At 44.3% G+C, this 26,943-nt stretch overlaps 1 protein-coding gene across 9 annotated transcripts in view; it reads left to right on the forward strand.

Moving 5' to 3' along the window:
* Positions 1-2,115: 2,115 nt before the first annotated feature.
* The window catches only part of CYFIP1 (cytoplasmic FMR1 interacting protein 1), a 143,939-nt gene continuing 119,111 nt past the window's right edge, over positions 2,116-26,943 (forward strand). For 4 of the 9 annotated variants that reach the window (XM_050919307.1, XM_050919297.1, XM_050919276.1 and 1 more), the window contains exon 1: positions 2,119-2,316. The gene's annotated coding sequence lies outside the window, so the exon portion shown is untranslated. Of the gene's footprint in view, positions 2,317-26,943 lie in introns of all 9 variants that reach the window. The other 5 variants (XR_007768726.1, XM_050919346.1, XM_050919317.1 and 2 more) reach the window with 3 other exon arrangements.

Below are 26,943 nucleotides of genomic sequence, written 5' to 3' on the forward strand. Positions count from 1 at the left end.
CTTAGCCTGTTGTTGAACCGCTCCTTGCTGCTGTCAAGTTGCCCTGTGTATGGCTTCATAAGCCACGGCATTAAGGGGTAGGCAGGGTCTCACAGGATGATAATGGGAATTTCGACTTCCCCTATGGTGATCTGGTCCGGGAAGAAAGTCCCTGCTTGCAGCTTCCTGAACAAGCCAGTGTTCCGAAAGATGTGTGCATCATGCACCTTTCCGGACCAGCCTGCGTTAATGTCTGTGAAATGCCCATGGTGATTCACAAGCACCTGGAGAACCATTCAGAAATACCCCTTGCGATTAATGTACTTGGTGGCTAGGTGGTCTGGTGCCAGAATTGGAATATGTGTGCCATCTATAGCCCCTCCGCAGTTAAGGAAGTCCATTTGTGCAAAGCCGTTCACAATATCTCACCCGTTGCCAGAGTCACGGTCTTTTGGAGCAGGATGTGATTAATGGCCCTGCACACTTACATCAACATGAGTTCAGTGATCAACTTTTCCACTGTGAACTGGTTAGTGACTGATCAGTAGCAGTCTGGAGTAGCCAGCTTCCACAGTGCAATCGCCACACACTTCTCCAATGACAGGGCAGCTCTCATTCTCATGTCCTTGTGCTGCAGGGCTGGGACGAGCTCATCACAGTCCCATGAATATGGCTTTCCTCATCCGAAAGTTCTGCAGCCACTGCTAATCATCCCAGACGTGCATCACTATGTGATACCACCACTCACTGCTTGTTTCCTGAGCCCAAAAGCGGCGTTCCACTATGGTCAGCACCTCCTTGAATGCCACAAGCAATCTCACGTCGTAGCTAGTACGTGTGGCGAGATCAATGTTGCACTCCTCTTGTCTTTGTAGTTTAAGGAATAACTCCATTGCCACTCATAACATGTTGGTCAGAGCGAGCAGCATACTGGACAGGAGTTTGGGATCCATTCCTGCAGCCCAAAGAGGCAGGGCATGCAGTACACAAACCATTGAAAGATAGTGCCAAATGCAGATGGAAGCACAGAGATTGCTGAGATGTGAAGCAATGCATCACGGGGCATTGGGACAGGACTCAGGATGCCCTGCAACCCCCTCTGCCTTCCCAGTAGTGCCAGAAGAGGAAGAGATGCTCTGTGGGATAGATGCCCAGAGTGCACCACTCCAAATACCACTGAAAGTGTGAACACGTTATTGCGCAGGCAGCTGACACTATGAACACACAACAGTGGTTTCCCTTCAGCACTATCCGAGTGGTGCTGTAATTGCCAGTGCGGTAACTCTGCCAGTGTAGACACGCCCTCAGGCTATGTCTACACTCACAATTATATCGCCCAGGGGTGTGGAAAAACACCCCTCTGTACGAAATCACCAACAGAAGCCCTGGTGTGGACAGCGCTATGTTGGTGGGAAAGACATAGGTACTGCTCCTCTTTGGGAGTCGTTAAATCATGTCAATGGGAAAGCTATCTCCTGCGGGAATAGAGCTGCTTACACCAGAGTGCTCACAGTGGCACAACTGCATCAGTGTAGCTATGGTCCGAGATTCGGTTCCTCTATTAGGGTTTAGATACTGATTATCTGCATTTCTAATAGCAGAGGGGTAGCTGAGTTAGTGTATAGCCACAAAAACAACGAGGAGTCCGCTCGCACTTAAAGACTAACAGATTTATATGGGCATAAGCTTTCGTGAGCTAAAAACCACACTTTTGCAGACGCACGGAGTGGTTTTTGTGTTTTTTTTTTTAACCCAGGAAAGCTTACGCCCAAATAAATCTATTAGTCTTTAAGGTGCCACCAGACTCCTCGTTTTTTTTTTTTGCATTTCTAATAAGTCCCTCTCAAGGTATTGCCAACAGCCCAGCTCAGTGGTAGAGTAAGAGCTCCATTTTTCGTATCGCCTCCTGCTCCCCCCCGTGCGAGACTTTGGCTGTAGCAAAGCAGCGAGGGCCCGTGCCCCCTCTCCCGGGAATCCAGCCCCCGGGCCGGGCACATCAGTGCCATTGCCCCGCAGCAGGGGCAGCCAGCCGCGGCTCCTGCGGGTCAGCCGGGGTAGGAGGAGCCCTGCAGGGTGCGGGGAGGCAGGGCCGGGGGCAGCGGGAGGAGGAGGAGCCGCTGGAGCGGCAGGAAGGGTGTTTCCTTGCGCGGTTCCCTGCTGGGCGAGTGACTCAGGCAGGAAACTCCAAGCCCAGCGCGGCCCAGGGGGAGAAGGCGGCCCGGCAACAATAACCCGCGGAGCCGAGCCCCGGAGGGCGCCGAGCCCCCGGCAACATCCCGCCCGAGCAGCTGGGGAGGGAGAGAAGCGGCGACCCCGAGAGTCTCCTGCTGCAAGTGGGTGAGAGAAACTTCCCTTGTTCCTGCCCCTTCCCCGCGCTGGGGCTGGGGCTGTGCCTGTGCCGAGCCCGCTCCCGGCCCGCTGGGGCGCGCAGCAGGTCCTGGGGGGCTTCTCCACTTCTCCCTCCCGCCCAGCCGCGCCGGCCTCCCGCGGAGCCCGACTTCCCCCGAGCTCACGCTTGGTTGGCCTCTGAGGGGTTGTTCTGGGGTTGGGCCCAGGTCTGGCCGCAGCCTTGGCCTGCTTCCCACCCCGCCCAGCGGCTACCCAAGCGCTGCGAGGATCTCCGTGCCGGGACTCGCTTGATTCAGTGTCTTGTGCAGCGCCCAGCACAATGTGAGGGCTAAACAAGGAACTCCTAACTAGGTGTGTGTGTGTGTGTGTGTGGGGGGGGGTGCTTTGACCAGTCGGATGGCAAGTGGGATGGGGGGGGGTAGCGCATTGCTGGGTGGGATGCAGAATTGAAGCCTCTAGCACAATTTTTTTATATTATGACAGCATCTAAGGCAGTGGTTTTCAAACTTTTTTGTCTGCGGACCCAGTTGAAGAAAATTGTTGATACTCATGACCCAACGGAGCTGGGAATGAGGGGTTCAGGGGCTGGGAGGGAGGGAGGCTCTGGGATGGGGCAGGGGGTTGGGTGTAGGAGGGGGTCTGGGGTGGGGGGGTGAGGGATTTGGGGTACAGGAAGGGGTTCCAGGTTTGGGGGGTCTCAGGGCTGGTGTTGGGGAACGGACTTACCTCTGGCAGCTCCTGGTCAGCAGCGTGCAGAGGCAGGCTTCCCGCCTGTCCTTGCACCGTGGACTACGCTGCGCCCTGGAAGCGGCCAGTGACAGGTCCAGCTCCTAGGTGGAGCCATATGACTCTCGCCCCCAGGCCTTTTCCCCCAAGTGCGGAGCTGGTGCTTGGGGTGGGGGCAGTGCACGGAGCCCCATCAATCCACTATCAAGAGCCAGACCCGCTGCTGGCTGCTTCTGGGGCGCAGGGTGGTGTCAAGATAGGTAGGCACTAGCCTGCCTTACCTGGGCAGTAACGCCAACGGGACCTGAAGTTTGAAAAAAGCTGATCTAAGGGCCTCAGTCAGAATTGGGCTCTTTTGTACTAAATGTATATCGCTGTGTCCCAGCACTGGGGAAGTGAAGGAAACAGGGATTTCCAATGACTTCTTTGCATGCACTGCTAACCTCAACAAATTGAGAGTTATGGTTATTGCTCAATCTTGTTATCCTGAATTATTGAATGTTTTAGTAGATACCATATTGTTCTTTATTAATTATATTGCAGTAATGCCCAAAGTGTTCTAATCAAGTGCTTCTGTACTGTGTAATCACGGTCCTTGCTTATAAACTGTAGTGTGAAGATAGAATAGAGGAAAAATAACAGAAGTGTGTGTTGTAGACTTGAGAGGAGATGATGAGCAATTTCAGGCCCCAATCCTGCAGTTGGTAGCATACAGGCCATTACAGGATCAGGGCCTGAATATATATGAAAATACTTCTATTTTACTGCTTGAAATCGAGTCTATTCTCTCGTGTATATTTTGTATTTAACGCTTGTCCCCATATTTGAGGGGTGGCAACCTATGGCCTGGGGGCCACATCTGACCCTCCAGCCTGTTTAAACCAGCCCTCGAGCTCCTGCTCCCATGCTGCAGCCAGGGAGCAGGGTCTGAGGTCACTGCACGTGCATGCCGAGGCTTAAAGAAGCAGCAGCTTGTTCTCACTCCGGCTCCTATGCTTAGGGGCAGCCAGGGGGCTGCCTCCACCCCAGCCGCCACCCCTGCAGTTTCCGTTGGTTGGGAACTACGGCTAATGGGAGCTGCAGGGGCAGTGCCTGCGGACAGGGCAGTATGCAGAGCTGCCTGGCTGCACCTCCGCGTAGGAACCAGAGGGGGGACATGCTGCTGCTTCCAGGAGCTGCTTGAGGTAAGCACCGCCCACAGCCTGACCCCCTGCTCCAGGCTGGAACCCCTTTCTGCACCCTGAACTCCTCATTTCTGGCCCCACCTCAGAGCCCGCGCACTAGCCAGAGCCCTCACCACCCCTGTGCCCCAACCTCCTGCCCCAGCCCTGATCCCTCTTTTGCTCTCTGAATCCCTCGATCCCAGTCTGGAGCACTCTCCTACACCCCAAATCCCTCATCGCCAGCCTCACTCCAGAGCCCGCACCTCCAGCCGGAGCTTTCGCCTCCGCACCCCAACCCCCTGCTCCAGCCCAGAGCCCCCTCCTGCGCTTGAGCTCATTTCTGGCCCCACACCAGAGCCTGCACCCCAACCCCAATTACATGAGCATTCATGGCCCACCATACAATTTTCATATCAAGATGTGGCCCACGGGCCAAAAAGTTTGCCAACCCCTGCCATATCTAGTGCATATGCTGGTTTGTCATTGAAGCGTTGTTAGGACTGTGCCGCTTGTGTTATAGTACAATAGAAAATTAGATTAAACATAAAAAACCTATGAAGAATTACATGGCTTTTCAGATGAAAGGGGGTAAAGGCCAATGTGTGTTTAAATAAAAATATTATCCAGAGCTAGACCTTTGAGGAAGTTGATTCTTCTCCAATTAAAATAATGTTGCCTCTCTGTTGTAATGGAGAATATAAATAAATACATCACCCACCAGCGGACATTGTGGTGACCCGACAGCATTTAATCTATTTGTTCAGAATGACTTTCTGAAAATTTAAATGGACTTAAATCTATTGGAAAGTCTTTCTAGTGCTGCAACAAGTCTGTCAACAGCTGTTATGTCCTAGTAAGACACAGTGGATTTCATTGCCTTTGTTTTTAGCCCTGCAGTATTTGCTAATGGGTTTAAAATGCATTCAGATATGTTTAGGGTGACCAGACAGCAAGTGTGAAGAATCTGGACTGCGGATGAGGGGTAATAGGCATCTATATAAGACAAAGCCCCAAATACTGGGACTGTCCCTATAAAATCGGGACATCTGGTCACCCTACATATGTTGCACTTTATATCATAGAAGTATACTATAAGCAGTTCATACTTTATGACATACAGTGAACCTGTCTTAAGAGACCACCTAGAGGGCCAAAAAAAAAATATGATTGCCTTGGCATTTAAATATAAAGCCAAACAAATTTTTACTAGAAGCCTTGGAAATACTCACAGTAATCTCATATAAGAAATGGAGTTGCTACTGGAGGGTCTAGTCCTTATTGCCTATCTTGCTTTATACTAATATTTATTTGCCATAATGCATAATTGTAATGAACTATACAGGTCTGTTGTATCTTACGCTGGGGTTACGTTCCGCAGTCAGCACGTAAAGCGAAAATCGCTTATAGTCAAAATTACATTGAGTGTAATGATGGGCGGAATCGCCAGTGCTACAGGTACAGTATTAACATTATTTTTCTCTGTTTTTGGTTTTGTTTTTGCCGACAGCGTAAAGCTCAAATCGCACATGTTAAATGCACGTAAGATGCGACAGACTGTATATTGAAAGAGTTTATCCATGTGCCATTGTTAATTTATGTACTTCTGAAATTGGAATTTGTAATAATACTTTGTTGAAACTTCTTTATGCTTTCTGTGCCATATTATTACATATGTTTAAAAATGGTCGTGCTCAGATCGAATAGCTATGATTTATACAGTTGTTTACGCCTTACATCAGCATTCCAACTCATGGACTAGTCTAACTCAAATTTTGTCACTTTTCAAAAACTGTTTTGGCATCTAAACATGGTGTTACAGCTTGCCTCTTTTAAACAGATTCTTTAAAAAGTGTTACCTTGAGTAATTTGTCTGTGAAGTTTAGCTGGTGTAAAAAGACTCATATTGATACAGTTCACAGAGAGTGGGATTTGTTAAAAAAAAAAATGCAAATTGTAAAATGCTGGAGTAGGGCAGAAGGATTTTGTGTTAATCTGATCAGGTTTTTTTTCTTAGTAAGAGAGAATTCTGATATGAATACTGCAAATTAAAGTTAAAAAAAAATCTGTAGTGAACAGTGTAGCAGGAAAGTGGTTTTAAAAAAATAAAAATAAACAGAAGTTAAAGACGTTGCTGTAATGGGTAATATGATTGGACTTGTAGAGTCTTCTCTATTGTAGTCTAAAAATACAAAGGTTCACAAATATAGAAACACTAAATAAAAATTAATTGAAATGCAATTCAAGATAAAAACAGATATGTAAACAAACAAGTACCGAGAACTATACTGAGGGTAACTAAGACCACGGTCCTACTAGCTGTGTGGATTAACCCCTGTGCCCGTGGAGAGCCCTGCTGACTTAATTATGATTTTCCGGTATTTCCCCCATATAATTGTCTAAAGCTTCTTTGAACATTTCTATTGACCTTATTGAAATATGAGGATTTTATCTAAATATTATCTGACAGTACCTGTTAAGTTGGGCTAAACCATAACACTCTTTGAGTTGATTTTTTTTAAAGGTTGCATGGGTAACCTTAATTCTTGCATTTTCTGACTTTTGAGTGGTTGACCTTGCAACCTTAATGCCCTTCAGTGTAGGTATTTGTATGTAAGTTCCTAGGTTTTATTAAAGCAAACTGAAAAAACCAAAAGTTTCTTTATGTGGAACCATGCTGACCCTGTGCATGGGTCATCATCAGGGTTTGAACCTGGGACCATGAGATCCATGGCACAACCCTTCACCACTGCATTTTTTATGTGGACCATCCACTGAAGGTCTGTGTGACAGACACATTACCTTTGGCTTATATTGCTATTTGCAAAACAGCTAGGGAGTTGTGGGAATCAAGAGTCATGGGTTTTGTTCCTCATTCTGGAGGGGAGTCTAGCGGTGACAGACAGCACAGCCAAGCACATAAATTTGAAACATTCTTTCAGAAAGACGGAGTGGTTGATTGGACTTGGGTCTGCCATAAGAGAGACTGCGTTCTATTTCCACCTCTGACTAGAACTCATAGTTTCTTCCTGGCTTCCATTCCAGCATGACAGCCTCTATGCCAAAATGGGTGCAGGTGGGAATGCTGCTGCTAGGCCTGTCTCTATATCTGATCTAAAGTTCAAATATGGTGGTGACTGGGAACGTGCCCAGTGCAGGTAGTGGGCCAGTGAGCATGGGAACGTGCTCAGTGCAGATGGAATGTTCAGAGATTTTAGCATCAAGTCTGTGACAACCTTTACAGGGCAAGTGCAAGTTGTCATTTTCAGAGGCTTATAAATGGCCAATATCTGGGTGAATTTTCACAGCAACAACCAAAGGCACCTCTCTGAATCCAGGACTTAATACATTTCAAGCCCTTGCTCCATATAACACAGAAGAATGGGCGCATACTATAATTTTTTATCAATGAGCAAATTTGGGTATTGTCTGTGTATCGCCTCTGTCATTTAACTGTAGTCAAAGGCATCCTCTACATTTTAAAAAATTAACCAAATCACTCATTTTTTCCATATTCATGCTACAGCTTAATTTCTACATGATGATAAATTAGGTTTCTGCCATCCTCCAATCTTTGTGTTAACCTGGATTAAATATCTAGCTTCACTCAGACTGAGGAACCGCTTTTACAACTTCCTGTAGAGTAGGGCGCAGAACCTGAAACACTAGTTCTTATCATGTTTAGGCATGACAAAGTATTGCAGTTAATTTTTGATGGTCATATCTTACATTGTTTTACTAAACAAAAGTATTTGCTAACACAAATCTAAAGATTTTCTCAATATCTATGGCTTTTCTTTATGCTGTTTGCTCTTTACCATTGATTTTATGTCTGTCTGTCTGTAAAAATTGAGTTTACAGAAATATTTGTAAATGGCAGAAAAGATCATGTCTCCAGATAGCTCAGTGTTTTAAAGGGAAGTCTGAACTGTCTAAACCTCAGCTTACTGGAAAAAGTGGGATGTTGGAAACTGTTGCACGCAGCGAACCAGTATGACTCATTTATGTCATTTCAGTAAAAAATGGACTAGTATTCCCCACCCCCCACTCTTGACCAGCCAGTGAGTTGAGTAACAAGTGAAGTTAATGCTATGTGTGCAAAAGAAAAGACCATCCCAGAGAGAATGTTTAAAGATATCTGCAAAAAGATCAAGCAGATTAAATTCTTCATAGTTTTGTTTCCTCTTTCTGGACATCCTTGGTGGTCCAGCATATTTGGAGGAGGGTTGTTTCTGCTTGGAAGCCCCCACCACCCATAAAAAAAGGATAGAGTTCATGTATCACCATCCATCATTTATCAAATCGCCACTGTTGCTTGTGTTTTCATCATAGGGGAGTATCTTTGGGGCGAGGTTCCTTGTCTTAATTTTCCGCTGTAAATGAATGGTTTTGGGGGTGGAAAAGCTTCTTTACTCTTCCACATTCCTCAACTGCAGGCAGCCCAAGAGCAGCAGCTTCTTTTCCACTGCTCCTGGATTTGAGTTGCTTCATTCTTTCTGTCCGCTGCTGTCACCATGAGGGATCCCAGCTGGCTTCTTCTCTTATGTGATAATAGGGTTTGGGGCTGGAGAGATTTCCTCTCTCCCTGTGACATACTGAAACAGTTGAGATGAGGAAAGATGCTCAACCTGGAGACCCCTCAGTATAGGAGTGGGCTGCTGTCCTGGGCATAGTCTGTGAGAGATCCTCTGTTTTGGAAAGTATCAGAGGGGTAGCCGTGTTAGTCTGGATCTGTAAAAGCAGCAAAGAGTCCTGTGGCACCTTACAGACTAACAGACGTATTGGAGCATGAGCTTTCGTGGGTGAATACCCACTTCGTCGGATGCATGTCTGTTTTGGAAAGTTGCTCACCCAACTTACGTGCCAGATATGGATTTGTTAATCTTCTGGGCATGCCCATAAAGCCCAGATTTTCTCTTTTCTGCAGTCCAGGAGTGACTGGACTGAGGGTTGGTATGATTATATTCATGGCTGGGGCAGTCCTTCTATATCATTGTGTGCATTTTAACCTATGGGATAGATGCCCAGGCCATAGGATGGACGTCTATAGATATATTTCTATAAATTCAGATAATGCAATTTCTGTTTGGAGGAGAGAAGGGTTTCCCTCTACAGGAAGAAGGTAATAGAAAAATGTTAGCATTTTTAATTACTTAAAGGAGGGAGTTAACAGTACATTAATAAAATTATCAGATGCTACTAAGTTGTGAGGAATTGTAAAGGAGGATGGGCCAATAATATAAAGCAACCCTAAGGATACAAGTGTCCTAGTGGTTACCTGCACCTTTGACTCCTCCTGATTTCTGAGTGTTCTTCTTCAAGAGCTTGAAGAAGTCTGTTCCACTCTAGGTGGGTGCGTGCCTCGGGCACAGGTGACAGAACTTTTTCCCTCAGCGAGGCCCATCACGGTGGCTCAGGTGCCCACTGTTGCCACCAGGCAGTGCACACTGCCTCTGACACCCCTCAGTTCCTTCTTACCTCCAGTGATGCTTGTCAGAGCCACTTCAGGCTTATGATAAGTACTTCCCTCAATCCTTGTGTATTAGCATGACCATATTTCCCAAAGGCAAAATGGGACACTGTGTGGAGCTAGCCTGAGGGCTTCCCCCGCACCCCGGGCTGGCCCGAGCTACTTGTCTGAGTCCTGCTTCCCCTCAACACCCTGCAGGGCTGGCGGTCTCTGCTCTCCTGAGCCCTGACCCCCTCCCCGCGCAGGGCTGGCATCGCTGCTCGCCCGACCCCGACCTGCCCCCTGCCCGAGCCCTCCCTCTCTGCAGGGGGTGGCATCGCTGCTCACCCCCCTGCATGTTCTTCCACACCCCACTTCTTTGACAAAAGTGCTAACAAAGCACTTTTGCTAAAAAAATAAATAAATTGGGACAGCCAGAACAGGGATTAAAAAAAGGACTGTCCTAGCCAAAATGGGATGTATGGTCACTCTATTGCTTATATATCCTGTTACTCTAAACAGTTAGTTGTAGCCATTTTAGCTAGTTTTAGTGATTGTTTTTGTTTTAGGCTGTCTTTCCCCATTTTTGTACTGGAGATCAGTACCAAAATGATGGCTTGCTTGCCAGGATTTGAGTCCTACCAGGCTTGCACTAAGCATATGCTTGACCCACGCCTAACCTGCTTAAAATGTCTAGGACAGCGGTTCCCAATCTTTAACGACCTATGAACCCCTTTCACTAAAATGTCAAGTCTCATGAACCCCTCCCTCCTAAAAATGAATATTTCCAGGGATTTTCTCCTTTACCTGAGTATAAATTATAAAAGCAGTGATCTTGGAAATATAAAATTTGTTTTTATGATATGCTTATTACACACTTTATTATTAATAAAAAGAACAGGAGTACTTGTGGCACCTTAGAGACTAACATTTATTTGAGCATAAGCTTTTGTGGGCTACAGCCCACTTCTTCGGATTCTGTAGCCCACGAAAGCTTATGCACAAATAAATTTGTAAGTCTCTAAGGTGCCACAAGTACTCTTATTCTTTTTGCGGATACAGACTAACACGGCTGCTATTCTGAAACCTTTATTATTAATATTTATCTTTACAGTATTTTTATTACATTATGAAAACGGCAACACTCTTCCAAGATCTCACTTTCATAGCTTGTATCACTTTGAATAAGCCTGTTATAAGAGAAGGCTCCTATGTTTCATCAAGGAGTATCAGATGTGAAACAGCATAAAGGTATTTAAGAAACCAACTTAAAGAGTTCCTCCTACACAAGCATTCAAGTCTTGAGCAGTCCAGGCAAACAATGCACGTTACAACAAAGCTTAAACTTGTTCTTCATAATAATTTAAAAAACAATACTAACTGCCTATTTAATTTTAAAAACAGCAAAAAATATCCACCTCCCTTTCCATTTCTTATAAGGAGTCTTGAAGTTTAAATGACCTCAGTGTGATAGATATGCTTGCTTTGATCTCCTTAGCTCTTGGAAGACCAGGGGCTTTGTGCTGCTGGCCCCATGCTGCCTGTGGTCCCTAGGGACAGCTCTGTCCACCATTAGGGAATTTTTTCCCATGAACCCCCTGCAACATTTTGCAACCCCCCTGTGGTTCACGAACCCCAGTTTGGGAGCCTCTGGTCTAGGAGAATCTCACATTAGTGAGAAATGTCACATATGTAACGGATTCAAGCCCTGCTTAAAAAAAGAGTGGTGAGTCTCAAGTTCTTGCTTGTGGAGGCAGCCTTTTGTCTTCCACTAGAGTTAGCACATAGGGAAAATACCCTGAGCACATCAGCTTTGGTGTGGAGTGCCCCACCAGAGATGTTTGTGGCTTTTCAGTCCCATTTGCTGGTATCAAAGAGAAGACTTAGGTCTGCCTCGTGTTTGGTACCTCAATCAAGTATATTGGTACTACTGTGTAGTAGAGGTGGAGACTCTATGAAATGTTCGAGGGGACACTCTCTCCCTAGAGCACGCACTCCCCAGAAGGGATCGCTGCCTCTGGAACTGTGCCAAGTCCATCGAGGCCATCCCCTGAAAGACCTTTACTGAGTCTTCTGTTGCTGCCGCTCCCAACCACTCTGGAGGCTTATGCAGCCAAAAAAGGCTTGCTTAGCCTCTTGTTACTGGTATTGCCAGCAGTATGGGAAAGTATACAGCTGGTACCGATGCCTACAGTGTCTATCTCACTGCATCAAGAGCTTGCGGGATCTTTACCCCCTAGACGGCCACAAAAACTGGTGTAATCGAGAGGCTGATGATGTCCCTGGTTCTGCCATCTCCGAGATCTGGCTATCTCTCTTCAGTCTCAGCTGGTTCTGCCCTGCCATTTTCAGAGGCATTGGACTTCATCAGATTCGTAGGTGAGGTTGTATCCTGTCAAGGATGGGGAACATACATGCCTCAGAGTCTTGAGGACTATGGGCCATGCAGCAGCCTCAGTGCTGGCTTTCGTATAAGAGACGATGGTCCAGGCAAGGATGGATTGTAGTGGCCCATACCGGTGGCTGTTCTGGGCTCCGTGGGGTGTTCGCTGTCTGGCTAGGACCTTTCCTTACCCCTCTTGCTCGCTGTCCTGGAGAACATACCACTGCTATCATCACCAAGAGCATCACTCACAGATCACAGTACTGGACTCCGTACTGGGTAAGTCAGAAGCCACTCAGGCACCATCTCTGCTGCAAGATATAAACCAGCCACCACCTCAGATGCCTACTGCATCCTCCTCCTTGTAACCAGACGAGGCTGTTGAGCAATCAAAAGATTCACCGCCACCAGAGGTCTACAAAACTCATCAAGATCTTTCAAAAAAAAGTGGCCTCTATACTTGACATTAAGGCAGAGGAGGTGTGAGAGTTCTCGCAAGTTGGTAGACATCCTGGTATTGGCCACTCTGGCCAGGGTAGCTCTGTCAATTCATGGAGCCAGTCAAGGCCCTGTGGCTGACACTGTCCTCCTTGCCATGCACAGTGAAATGAGTTAAAAGGAGGTACTTTGCCCCTTTAAGAGGTATCAACATTTTTACTCCCCTCCCCCTCTTCTCTGGTGGTGGCAGCTACCAGTGAGTATGAGAGGCAGAGACAACAAGTATCCTTGCCAAAAGGCAGACTCAGAGGGTAGATCTGTTTGGAGGCAAGCTTTATTCTTCAGGAAGCCTGCAGTTTAGGATTGCAAACCAACAGGCACTCTTGAGTCAATATGACTTTACCCTCTGGGAGACATTATACAATTTAAAGACAAGTTACCAGAGGACTGCAGACAAACGTTTGTGGTGGTGGCTGAAGAGAGTAAGCTGGTTGTCAGGACAGCTTGTATAGTGTAGACTTGGCTGCTTGAATGATGGTGTCAGGTATTTCTATGAAGAGGTGTTCATGTTTGCAGTTGTCTGGGCTGCCCTTAGAGGTCCAACGGACTATCCAGGACCTCCCTTTTGAAGTTCCCACTCTGTTTTTACACAAGACAGTTGACGGTTCACAATCTTAAGGATTCCAGGGTGACACTCAAAAGCCTGGGTATCTGTACCCCAGCAATGAAAAGAAAACAGTTTCATCTTTAGCAGCCATACAGGCACCAAGAATTACCTCCCTGATCCCAAGATCCACCAAGGAAAAAGGGCAGGGAGGCAATCGCCACCATCTTCCTCTTCAGCATCAGTGGGCTCATCCTGTCCAGCCACTGTGTCCAAACAGACATTTTGGTGGGTTTATTGAGGACAGTGTACAGTTACTGTAGTTCCATGGGTTCCCCAGCATTTGTTTACTATTCTCTCATGCCACTTCCTAAGTGCTTGGGGCCATGTAACATCAGACTACTGGGCCTTAAGCACTGTGAAACTGGGATATGCTCTCCAGTTCAGTTCTCACCCTCCCCTCCGTCATGGTATAACCCCCCACTCTGAACATTAGCGTCCAAAAGATGGGGTACCAGCATGAATCCCCCTAAGCTTAATTACCAATTTAGATCTTGTAGTGCTGCCACCAACCAGGGCTTGCAGTGCCTGGTACACTCTGGTCCCCCCCAAAACCTTCCTAGAGGACCCCAAGACCCAGACCCCCTGGATCTTACACAAGGACAGTAAACCCTTTCCGCCACCGTTGCCTCTCCCAGGCTTTCGCTCCCTGGGTTACCCTGGAAGATCACTGTGATTCAAACTCCTTGAATCTTAAAACAGAGAGGAATGCACCTTCCCCCCTCCTCTTTTCCCCTCCCCAAGAGGTAATACAGATTCAAGCTCCTTGAATCTAAAACAGAGGAATTCCACCTTCCCCCCTCCCTTCTCTTTCCCTTTCTCCCACCAATTCCCTGGTGAGTACAGACTCAATTCCCTTGACCCTCAACAAGGGGAAAAAATCAATCAGGTCTTAAAAAAGAAAAGCTTTTAATAAAAGAAAGAAAAAAGTAAAAGTTGTCTCTGTAATCAAGATGGTAAATGTTACAGGGTCTTTCAGCTTATAGACACTAGAGAGAAGCCTTCCCCCCAGCACAAATACAAATTAAAATCCTTCCAACAAAATACACATTTGCAAATAAAAGAAAACAATCAAAAAGACTAAACCGCCTTTCTACTTGTAGTTGCTACTTGAACAGAAAATTAGAGAGCCTGTAGGTACGTCTGGTCACTCTCAGAACCCAGAGAGAACAACAGACCAACAAACACCACAAAACAAAGACTTCCCTCCACCGAGATTTGAAAGTATCTTGTCTTCTGATTGGTCCTCTGGTCAGGTGTTCCAGGTTCACTGCTTGTAACCCTTTACAGGTAAAAGAGACATTAACCCTTAACTATCTGTTTATGACACCCCGCCCCCCCGCCTTCCTCGCTCATCACTGTTCAGCGACCATTCTTGTGAAATTTTCCTCGAACAGGAAGTCCAGTCTCTTCTTCAGTTTGCCACTGTAGAGGAAATCTCATTGTGCCTTGGAGGGAATGGCTTCTATTCCATTATTTCCTCATTTCCAAAGCATAATGGAGTCTCAGGCCTATTTTAGATCTAAGAGGTTTGAACAAATTCCTGAAGAAAATAAAATTCCTCATGGTTACCCTATCTGTCTTTGGAACATGGGACTGTTATGCTGTCCTCAACATAAAGGATGCTCATGTCCATGTTGTGATTCACCACAACCATTGGAAGGTTCTCCAATTTGTGGTGAATGGGTGCCATTACCCACCAGTTTGTGGTGCTTTGATTCAGTCTTTCAGCCGCTCCTTGGTGTTCACAAAATGCATGACTGTGTTGGCAGTGCATCTACAAAAATCAAGAGTCCATGTGTTCCCGTACCTGGATGACTGTTTGATCAGAGATCAGTCTGAGGCCCAAGCATTAGCCAGTGTATCGACAGTCTGGTCCATGTTTGGCAGTAGAACTTCTAGTAAATCAAGACAAATCAATCCTAAAAACAGTATAGAGAGTAGAATTCGTTAGGGCAGTCTTAGACTCTTCGAAAGCCAAGGCCTTACTATCTCAATCCAGATTCGAAACATTATGGGACATAGTGCTGCAGTTTGAAAGCAAACCCTCTCACCATGGCACGCAGCTGCCTCAGGCTTCTTGGTCACATGGCAGTGTGTACCTATGTAGTCTATTATGCCAAGTTGCAGCTCAGAAGGCTGCAGGCATGGCTAGCTTTGGTGTATGTCCTAAGTTGTCTTTATGTGGACAGGACAGTGTGAGTGCCAGTGTTGGTTTTGTCATCTCTGCATTGGTGGATGAATCCTCTGAAAGTTTGCATGGGAGTCCTCTTTGTTCCTCCACTACCACCCCTCACGCTCGTCACAGATGTATCATCGGCTGGATTGGGGAGCTCATTTGGGATCTCTGCTGACTCAAGATATCAGGTCATCTCAAGAGCTAAAGAGCCATACAGATGTCAGGGAGTTAACAGTGGTGCATTTCACCTGCTTGACCTCTCCCCCAAATAGTAGGAAAGAATTTATTAATTCTAACATGCAGCTCTGTGACTATGTTGTACATAGACAGGGAAGAGTGCAGTCGACCCAACTATGCCAGGTGGCAATTTGCCTCTCAGACTTTTGATAAACAATTCATCTCAGATCTGCTTACCTTCCAGGGAAACAGAACATGTTAGCAGATCAACTGAGCAGGTTGTTCTGCTATCACCACGAGTGGTCGTTTTATGCCCAGAGCTGGCCAAATCTATCTTTCAACTCTGGCGGACTCCCCAGGTGGATCTGTTTGCAACAAAAGCCAACTGATTTTCTGTTTTGTTCCTGGAGAGCTCTCCGCCCAGGCTTACTGACAGATGCCTTTCTCTTCTCTTGGAAGAATTCCCTTCTGTACACCTTGACTCCAGTCCCATTGCTACTCAGGGTTTTGTTCAAGGTCAGACAAGGTCAATGCTCACCTCATCCTTATAGCAGCTGCATTGCCTCGTCAACACTGGTACTCGACCCCTACTAGCCTTGTCAATCAAGACCCCACTGTCTCTCCTGTTGGATCCAGATAACATCTCCCAGGGCTATGGTCGGCTGCTCCATCCCAACCTCTGAGCCCCCCTTCTGACAGCATGAATACTTCATGGTTGTCACCATTTGAGAGATCTTGTTCAAAGGACATTAAAAAGTGCTTCTGAAGAACAGAAACCCCTCAGCTAGGAGTAGTTACTTGGATAAGTGGAAGCACTTCTCCATTTGGTCCCATTGAAAAGGGGTATCTCCGCCGTGTGCACCCCTGAGCCTTGTACTGAACTATCTCCTTTACCTAAAACAGAGTTTGTTCATTAGCTCTATTAGAGTGCATCGGGCAGTTGTTTCAGCCTTTCACATTTCAGTAGATAGTAGATCCCTTTTTTCCCATCCCCATCGTGACCAGATTCCTGAAGGGTTAGGTCAGATTATATCTTCATGTGCTTGATCTCATCCCTCCCTGGGATCTGAACTTGGTCCTAGCTAAATTGATGGGTCCACCCTTTGAACCTCTTACATCTTGTTCTCTGCTGCACCTCCCCATGAAAGGAGCATTTTTAGTGGCCATTACCTTTGCTAGAAGGGTAGGAGAGTTAAAAGCCCTACTATCAGACCCTCCCTTTACAGTTTTCCATAGGGATAAGGTTTATCTCCACCTTCATCCAAATTTCTCTCTAAGGTAGTTGCAAATTTTCACCTTGACCAGGCACTCTATTTGCTAACTTTCTTTTCAAAGCCTCATACTCATAGGGATGAGGAGAGGCTACATTCGCTGGATTTCAGAAGGGTCTCACTTTCTGTCTGGACCATTTCAAACCCTTCAGAGCTTGAACTCAGTTGTTTGTTGTGATTGTGGACAGAGGTAAAGGCAAATCAGTATCCATGCAGAGGATTTCATCACAGATCTCTCTGTGCATTCCTTTATACTACCATTTGGCTAATATAACCTCAGCAGCTGGAGGATTGGTGCATTCTACTACTGCACAGGCAATATGGGCACATTTCTTGGTGCAAGTACCTATCATAGACATTTGTAAAGTGGCGATGGATGATACTGAGGGAAAAGGTGCTCTGCATGAGACGCACACACACACTCACAGTGGAATGGATGGATGCAGCACATCTCGAAGAACAGCAGATACAGAAAGATAGGTAACTGTTCTTCCCCCTCCCCCACCCCCCCTTTCAGGTCTCAAGCTGTCACCTCTCTCAACTTGGAATCATGTAACTCTGCCTTGGGCTGCCGTCCCCTGGTACTAACCATGATGTACCTCAGCAGGTCAGCCTTAGGTTCAGTACCTGCAGTTCTGTTTCCTCCGGATGTTAAAACAGTAAACAAGCTATACACATGTCTAGCTTCCCAGGTGTCTGTTCATCTTCTTCTATATCGGGACCTTTGGTCTAACCTTCCTGTTGAAGGTCAAACCAACTGCCCACTGTTGAAAATTAATTCAGATTAAGGTAGGGTGTGAATTCAAAGTGCAATAGCTATTCCTGTATATTCCCGAGAGTCCAAGGAAGTTTCTCTGTGCAAAGGGTAAGTTATGTAGAACAGCACCACTACAGGTGCACTGGATATTTATGTACTATTTTCTCTGTACAGAAGCAATAGCTGATAGGGAGAAAGGGGAGTAATGAAGTGTTACAATAGTCTGACTAGGGCTCAGAAAGTCCTGAAACTCCTTGAACCAGGCTCTCTGCTCATGTGTGTCTCAGACGTATCCTAGCAAGGGTTTTTTTTTTTTTTTGATGTATTGCTTGGGTTTTTTGTTTTTATTTTATTAGGATTGGTTAGTTGTTTGTTCAATAAACTGGTAATTTAATTACTGAGACTTGACTGCTCAAGCATTTATCCCCAAAGATCAACACAGAAATGTCAGAGGACCATCATCCTGCTCTGATGAGGCCTTGATCTGATAGGTCTTTTTCCATTTCTAACTTTTATGATTCTGTTAAATATGTGGTGATGGGGGGTGTTATTCAGATACCATCTGTTGGGTGCTTCAATAAGGGATGGAAACTTAAAATGCGTGAGCTGCATTAGATCTTTGCTCTGATTAGTCAACTGCCTTCTGCAGCAGCAAAAGATTCTCTTCCTGTCTTAATAAACTGTAAACTAGATGTTGTGCTATTGTGAAGTCTTCATGAGCTAAAGCCTTTCACAGTGACTTTAGGAAAGGACCTACTTACCTGAGTTTCTCAGATATATCATCTTGTCCCTGACATGGTATTGATGATACTAAAAAAAATATAAAGACTAAACGCATTAGCAATTAAAGGGATACTATCAACTTAAAACATCATTTTTCTGAATTTTTTTACTTGCTTTTGTTGATAATGACACTTATGGGACTATATTAGAAAGAGACTAGCAAAAATAATTCTTTGTTTTGTACTTTGACTTGTGCATTTGACAGCACCTTTGAACGTTTCCCTATTAGTCACTTTCCCCTATTTGTTTGGCTCTTCCACACAGCAACAGGGAGAGAGGCGCTTAAAAATAGGAAAATGCATTTATTAAAACAACAAAAATTGTTCAGGGAACAATTGTAGGGAGCTAGTGTAAGACTTGAAACTACTTTTGTCTTTTGTGATTAACTGGGTTTCATGTTGCAGGGTCTCTTCAATTAAACTGCCAAGGTTTTCATAGTCAAATCAAAGAGAGCAAAACTGTCAATCGTGCATCATCATCATCACGTTCCCATTATGTCTCTGGCATTTAGGGCAGCGACAAAGCTCCTCCACTCCTGTCTGTCTCTGGCAAGTCTTTCAGTGGTTCCCCAGCTGTGCCCCAGGTTTTTCAGCTCAGTTTCCACAGCTCTTCGCCATGTTTTCGCTTGCCTTCAGGTGTCCATCTTATTGCTATTCTGGTGATGGAATCAGTTTCCATCCAAAGCACATGGCCAACCCATCTCCAATGCCTCCTGGCAGTGATGGCGCTCCTATCTTCTTGGCTTCACTGTGTGAATAGACAGTCTTGCAGGGTACCAAAAATATTGTAGAAAGGATGAGGAAATGTTGCATTGAATGCATTCCAACTAAGCTCTCCAGTATCAAGGGGAAAAATCCTATTTGATTTAACTGAACACCTTTCTAGGACCAATTGCAATATCACCACTCTGAATATTCTTGTGAATAAAAATAATATTCAAATGATGCTGTCAGTTTTTAGTAAAAATATTTTGTGTTTTCCTGTGGTTTGCAAACCCAGTATTGCAGCATTATGCTAGTACACACATTCAGTAATTGAATGTCACTAAATATAGATGTGTCCAAGTTAAATAAAGTGCAAAAGTTAAACTGCATAAATGTTACACAGTGAGGCCCCAGTCCTTCAAAGAAGTCAGTGGGATTACTCACAGTACATAAAGTTAAGCATGTGTGAGTCTTTCCAGGCTCTAGTCCTAAATATTTAATAACCTAAGACTGTGCTTATAACACCATGAAAATATTTCTTCAAAACATTTTTGTCTTGATAGTGATACTTCATGCAGTTTTTTGCATTATTGACAGTGGTGTTCCCTGCTGTAAACCTACAATTGATCTATGTTTTTCCTATAATCTCTTCATAATTTAAGGCTCTGTCTACTCTACAGACCTTACAGTGGCACAGCTGTATCGCTGCAGCTGCGCTGCTGTGAGGTCTCCCGTGTAGCTACTCTATACCGACGGGAGAGAGCTCTCCTGTCTGCATAATTAAACCGCCCCCAATGAGCGGTGGTAGCTACGTCTCCCCCTGACATAGCACTTTCCATACTGGTGCTTCTGTTGGTGAAACAACGTATGTTGGTCGGGTTGAGCATGAGGTTTTTTTTACACCCCTGACTGACAGAAATTTTACAGACAAAAGTACTAGCGTAGACATAGCCTTAGTTACAATGTCTAAAAGGGTAGTAAGGGGTTTTAGCTAGACTTTTGCATGCATTAAATAATAATAAGATAAGTATGATGAACCCAGTTTTTTAAAAACGTTATGTAAAATGCAGCCAAATTGCAGTAATGTTGTACAGCTGTACTGGGCACTATGCCTATCAGATATTACCATAAATAGAGCCACTGACTAGGAATGTTCTCTGAGTCTGTACCGTTTTTTTTTTTTTTTTTGGATAAAGGTAAAAGGACCAAAGATGACTACTTTCCCATTAGCTTTCTCTGCTAAGAGCCTAGCTGTGCTGCTAATATAATGCTGGCTGTATTGCTCATTTACTGGAGTCCATGTTTTAAAATATTCTCCCATATAAACTAGCCATAAAAATATATGGTTAAGGGACATTGTAATAACCTAACACTGCGGCTTTATAACATATTATTAGAAGCTACACTAAAATGTTGGAAGTTAGATATTGCCCTAACTATGGCCAACAACTGTGCTAGCAGCCCCCAGTTATACCTGTTTTGATGAGCCCCAAGCGCTACTAGCATGTTGAGGTTAACTCTCCCAACTGGAGAATGTGTCAAGCTGCTTCTGGGAATTTTAATGACTTTGCTGCTGGCCTAATGCTACATGGCCATGGCATAATTTTATAGTTTGAAATTAATGCTGACTGACTGCTCACGCTGGAGAGAAAAATGCAGCAGATTGATTGATTGATTGATTAAAACCAAGGGGACCAGTTGGTATCCAGTAGGAGTCTTAATTTTAAATATGGCATTTTTATTTTAAAATAGAAAACAAATTTATTTCCCCTCCCGCCCTCCCCTGTGAATAAAAAACCATCTGAGTGAAATGCTGGGATCTGAACTCAGAAAAGACTGAGTGGGTCCCAAGAAATCACATGCACATGACTGAGGAAGGATAAGCCCTGTCGCTACAGCTTGGCTTTCAGAAACACAGCTCCCTTTGTGCTGGTGTTGGTGTGTTTTGTTTCAAGGTTTTATAGAGTAGCACTGATGTTCCTTATAGCTGAGACAGATTCCCTTGTGTCCATCTAAGGCTGATAGCTCAAGTGAAGTCTCATTTTTCTGATTTCGAAAAAAGGGCTGAGTAGGCTTGAGTTGATGCCCTAGCTGTTTTTAATTCTTGGAGACCTGGGTTCATATTCTGAGATGGATCACTGAGAGAAAACTAACATTCATTTTCCCTTGTCCTCATTGATGCACATGACAAAAGCACTACAATATTTGGCACGTCTACAATAAAATGCACATGGTGTTAAAATGGGAGAGAGAAAAGGCCAGAACAAAGTTAATTGATACAGCTACACAGAGACTTAGCCATAAATTGCGTCATTCTAGTTTAGTTGTTTCCACATCTTATTGAGAGCCCTTTCACCTTACTACCAATACCGGCTTTTGTCATATCCTGACACATGTTGCATCTCTCTTCTTTTTTTTCCCTATTTTCTCCCATTAGTCTCATCCTTTCTCTCTTCTTCATCCTCTTAATCTCTCTTTCTCTTTTCTCCTGCTGTGTGTCTCCCACAACTGTCCTCACAATCTGCTGGGTCTGTTTCTTCCCTACTACTTCTGTTTGGGACTGTTCTTCTTTCTGTTTGCTTTGCTCCCAGCCTGTTGCTATAGACCGGTGGTTTTCAGAGAACATAAGGGTGAAGCTAGATAAGTAACGTCCCAAGGGAGAACAATGTGATCCTGTAGAGGTGGTCTGGTATCCCCTATGGGACTGCTCCCCGTAAGTTTGGAACCTTTCTTGTAGCTAATTTAGTACAGAAATTGCTGTGCAATTGTACTTAGGACAGCTTTGGCTGCAGAGTGTTATAAATAGTAATCCTCACAGCAGCACTTTCTGGTAGAAAAGCATTGGTATTCCCATTTCATATACTGGAAAACTGAGGCACAGAGGTCATGATTTGTCCAGGGGTTGCAGTGAAGAGTTAGTGTGAGACTGAGATTGCCTTTCTGTGAAAATTTCTTAACTTGGTAGTAAGGAAGCTTGGGATCACTGGGATTAAGACTTCTCCTAGGAGTTCTCTGAATAATATAGAATTATTTGTATAAGAATTGACTTCTGACCATATTGATTCTGGAGACAGCTGCTGATTTCAGAGTGAGTTGTGTAAAACAGCTGAGAATTTCACTATTACTGTGATTTATATTTTGGCACATAAAGCTATATAAAGAATTTACAGGTTACACCTTTGGATTATGCAAGATAAATCTTAATCTTTGTCCCTTTATATTTTCTGCAGTGTAAGTCTGTGGTGCATACCTTCATTTTTAATTGTTAAATAGACATTTTAATTTTTTTACTCAATTTATAATGACAACTATTCTAAATAAAACCAAACCTCTTATTCTCTACCTACCAGAAAGTGCTTCCAACATGGACAAATTTACATTTTTTAGAGGACTTTACATCCTGAAGGATCCCAGAGTGTTTTATAGCGCTCACTCATCCTTTACTGAAATGCTGCCATCTGTGGGGTGGAAAATAGCTGTTCAGCAGTTGGCCACAGTTCTGGATAGGAAGTGAAGAAGAATATTATATGCAGTTGGAGCTGCAAGGAGAATGATAGACAGAGTTTAACACCATTACTGTTGCAACAAGTGTTGATTGGCTCTTTGGACCACACAAGTGGTCAGTTCCATAAATTTGCCCCCTCAGCTAAGTGACATCATTTCTAGCAGCTCAGTGGCCACCTAATACCATGCTGGGTTATTGGCTCAATACTGACTGGAGAGAAAAGAGCAGTATTGAATCGCTAACACCACTTCTGGGTCACTTAAATGGTCCTTTAGGCTCCCACCAAAATAACTGACATTGCCTTGCCCTTAGAGCCAAGGCAGTATGGCTGTTCCATGTGTTGCTAATAATAAAAATGTCAACAGATATGTGTGGTTAGTCTTGTGCAGATTCTTCTGACCCAATACGAGTTTGAAAACAAATGGGGGTTTATTGGTGGTGGTAACCACATTGTTTTCAGTAGTGTAACACACACTCGTAAGAGGATATGTGGTTTTACCCACAATATATAGAAAGCTGATTGACAGCCAGGTGAAGCATTTTTCATTAAAAACAAAATCAAGTGTGATTAGGCACTCAGCACTTTCTTTTGCATGTCATTCTGGAGCGGCCACTCCTCCGGGCCCCTTCCCTCCCCCCCCCCCCCCCCCCCCCCCCCCCGCCCGCCCAGTATTTTTCACAGGTGCTTCACTCTCCCCCCAGATTTGTACCTACTTGTTACATCACTTGCCCAAGTTTCCTCCAGCGCGATGTCATTCTGCTCCAACCAGCAACCAGAGAGGTTGAACAGGGCACCCTCCCTAGCCTGATACCATGCTAATTATTTCCATCATGTGACAGTTCTTTTGGCTGTTGCCATGCAACCAGGCTGGCGTAATCAGTCTTTTTTGTTTTGATCTATGATTGTAAACGTATCTTTTTAAAAGGCTTGACAGTGTATCAAGTCTGCTGCATAAAGGCCCTGTCAGCTGCAGCTTGCTCTCTAGTTTTTTGTTTTTAATCAGCTAAACTGGTGAATGACATGAAAGCATTTTTTCCTTGCTGCTTCAATTTATGCACATCTGTTGCTCAGAAAGAAAGAAGGGCTCAAATCACAAAAAGAATTCAGAAAGTTTTATTGAAAGAGGAATATTTTGATGTCATCCAAGGTAGTGTGAGAGAGAGAGAATTGTATATGAAAACATAATGGCTGCAGGATTTGGCCTACAATGTCTGAACAACCAGAAAAATATTTTACTGTTCTGTGACACACTTTGGAAACCAATGAGAGAGAGGTTTTTTTTTTATTAAATCGTATTCTGTTTAATCTAAGTTGATATGTAAGATGTTTGTTCATATTAAACTGGCTTCTTTTAAATTGAAATACAGCTATAGTAACCTCTTTCATTGGGGAAAAATTGAGAGAAATCCTAGAACAGTGGTCGGCAACCTTTCAGAAGTGGTGTGCCGAGTCTTCATTTATTCACTCTTATTTAAGGTTTTGCATGCCAGTAACACATTTTCACGTTCTTAGAAGGGCTCTTTCTATAAGTCTATAATATATAACTAAACTATTGTTGTATGTAAAGTAAATAAGGTTTTTAAAATGTTTAAGAAGCTTAATTTAAAATTAAATAAAATGCAGAGCCCCCCAGACCATTGGCCAGGACACAGGCAGTGTGAGTGCCACTGAAAATCAGCTCATGTGCCACCTTCGGCACCCGTGCATATGTTGCCTATCCCTGTCCTAGAATCCACTGCATGGAAGAACGTTCGATGTTAATATTAGCTCCCTACTACACTTCTGCTGCAAGAAAAATTTACTTTTGGTAGCTGTTCTCTTACGAGGACCTATGTGATCAGTCAAAGCCTTATGGTTTTTAACCATTTTCTCTGATAAAGAACATCATGTGGGATGATGCAAAGTTCCTTTAATTCTTCATAGAAAGTACTTTAACTGGTTTGTTTCTTACAAGCCAGTTTAAAAAAAAAAATATATATATATATATATATATATATATATATATATATATATATATATATATATATATATATATATAATATAAACAAAAAACAATGAGCAAATGGAATAGAAGAAGTTTGAAACTGTTGTGCTAGCAGAAAATTAAAATGTATTCTTTCCTATAAACTCAAATGTCTCTGCTACCTTGACTGAGCCTGCTCCTGGGGAGTTAATGGCAACATTCCCAGTGACTTCAATGAGAGCAGGGTTGGGCCCTTGGGCTTTTAGGCCCCAGAATTCAGCAGAGCATTTAAACATTGGCTTCAGTGCATATCTACTTAGCAATGGCATAAAGAGTAAGCATCTCCTCTGTTCTGATTAAGAGCTGTATAGAGGCTATTGCCTTTTCCCTTCCAGTCTCATCAGCACCTCCCTTATTTTACATCCTACCCCGGAACTTGGTGAGCTTTGATATTACTGTTTTAAAAAATACCTTGCGGATTTACATTTGAATTAATTGAATGTTACGTCATTATAATTTTGGTATATACATTCAGTCTGAAGTTACTCTGATTCAGGTGAGATTGAGACTCTTTTCCTCAATGTCAGGAGAGAGGAAAACTGACCCTAGAGGAAACACTCTCTAAAAAGCAGAGTGACTTCCTCTTTAAATTATTTTGAACAAAAGAACACGAATAAATGCTTGCAGGCTGGTTTTAAAAATGTTGTCCAATTTGTAGCAGAATGGTGAAAGAAATGTCTGGGCATTTAAAATTTTGATTTTATGACATTTAAACTCTCTAACACTCATTTTCCTCCTCCACAAAATAGAAAGTAATATTGTAAAGAAATTTTTTAATATATATTATTAGTTCATATTCAGGCACAGTATGTTGGATGAATTTTTTGGAACTCATGTTGAAAATTTGCAGGTGACCTAATACAATAAAACTTTTGTTTGGGTTACAAAATTAATTTTTATTTTCAAATCAAAATTGTTGAGGCTCTTCTGGGTTGATGTAAAGTGTAATATGTATAAGTGGTGTTCAAGGAACTCAAAATATTTAAGTTTACTGAGACAGAGTTCACACGCATCCTTGTGCATTATCAATCCATATTTCTTCGTTCTGGGTCTCTGTCAGTTTTAAAGCCTTGTTTATAAAGAGCCAGCTCATGCCCTGTCCTGTGTGGCTATGCAAAGTAGTAGATGGGTATGCTGCTATTCTTATACCATGCCACCACTTCCTGCACATGGTAGGAAGCAAGCTTTGCAATACTACTGTTCCCTCTTGTGCATTTTGGCAGACTGGACTCTCCCTGCCTACCCCTGCAATATGCCTAGCAATTATATTGGCATGTGGGGGAGCATACAATACATGTTGTAGTTTACGCCTTCCTCAGAACAGGAGGGGAGAGAAAGTGAGAGAGAGTGTGTGTGCAACTCAGTAAGGGTACGTCTACACTACGAGATTATTCCGATTTTAGATAAACTGGTTTTATAAAACAGTTTGTATAAAGTCGAGTGCACGCGGCCACACTAAGCACATTAATTCGGCGGTGTGCGTCCATGGTCCGAGGCTAGCGTCGATTTCCGGAGCGTTGCACTGTGGGTAGCTATTCCGTAGCTATCCCATAGTTCCTGCAGTCTCCCCCGCCCCTTAGAATTCTGGGTTGAGAGCCCAGTGGCTGATGGGGGAAAAATCATTGTCGCAGGTGGTTCTGGGTAAATGTCATCATTCCTTCCTTCCTCCGGGAAAACAACGGCAGACAATCATTTCGCGCCCTTTTTCCCTGGATTGCCCTGGCAGACGCCATAGCACGGCAACCATGGAGCCCGTTCAGCTTTTATTTTTACGGTCACCGTATGTGTACTGGATGCCACGGACAGAGGCAATACTCCAGCGCTACACAGCAGCATTCATTTGCTTTTGCATGATAGCAGAGACGGTTACCAGTCATTCTGTACCGTCGGCTGCCAGTGTAATTTGGCAATGAGGTGACGGTTATCTGTCCTTCTGTACTGTCTGCTGCTATCATGGGTGCCCCTGGCTGAGGTCGGCCGGGGGCGCAAAGGCAAGACTAGGAATGACTCCCCGAGTCAACCTGGGAGCAAGAAGGCAAGGAGCTGAGAGTGAGAGAGTGTACTGCTGGAGGATTGAGGAAGACAAGGGTTATCAGACACCAGGAGGAAGGTCCTGTGGTGAGGATAAAGAAGGTGTTTGGAGGAGGCCATAGGGAAGTAGCCCAGGGAATTGTAGCTGTCATGCAGCTGTTACAGGAGGCACTATAGACAGCTGCGATCCACAGGGCTGTGGGCTGGAACCCGGAGTAGAGGGCGGGCCTGGGTTCCCCTCAAACCTCCCAACTCCTGATCAGACACAGGAGGAACTGACCCAGGCTGTGGGTTCCACAAGAGGGGAAGATCACTGAGGTGAACAAATCTGCCAATAAGCGTAGGACCCACTAAGGTAGAGGAG

Source organism: Gopherus flavomarginatus, chromosome 1 (genome assembly GCF_025201925.1).
Source record: "Gopherus flavomarginatus isolate rGopFla2 chromosome 1, rGopFla2.mat.asm, whole genome shotgun sequence".
Taxonomy (NCBI): domain Eukaryota; kingdom Metazoa; phylum Chordata; order Testudines; family Testudinidae; genus Gopherus; species Gopherus flavomarginatus.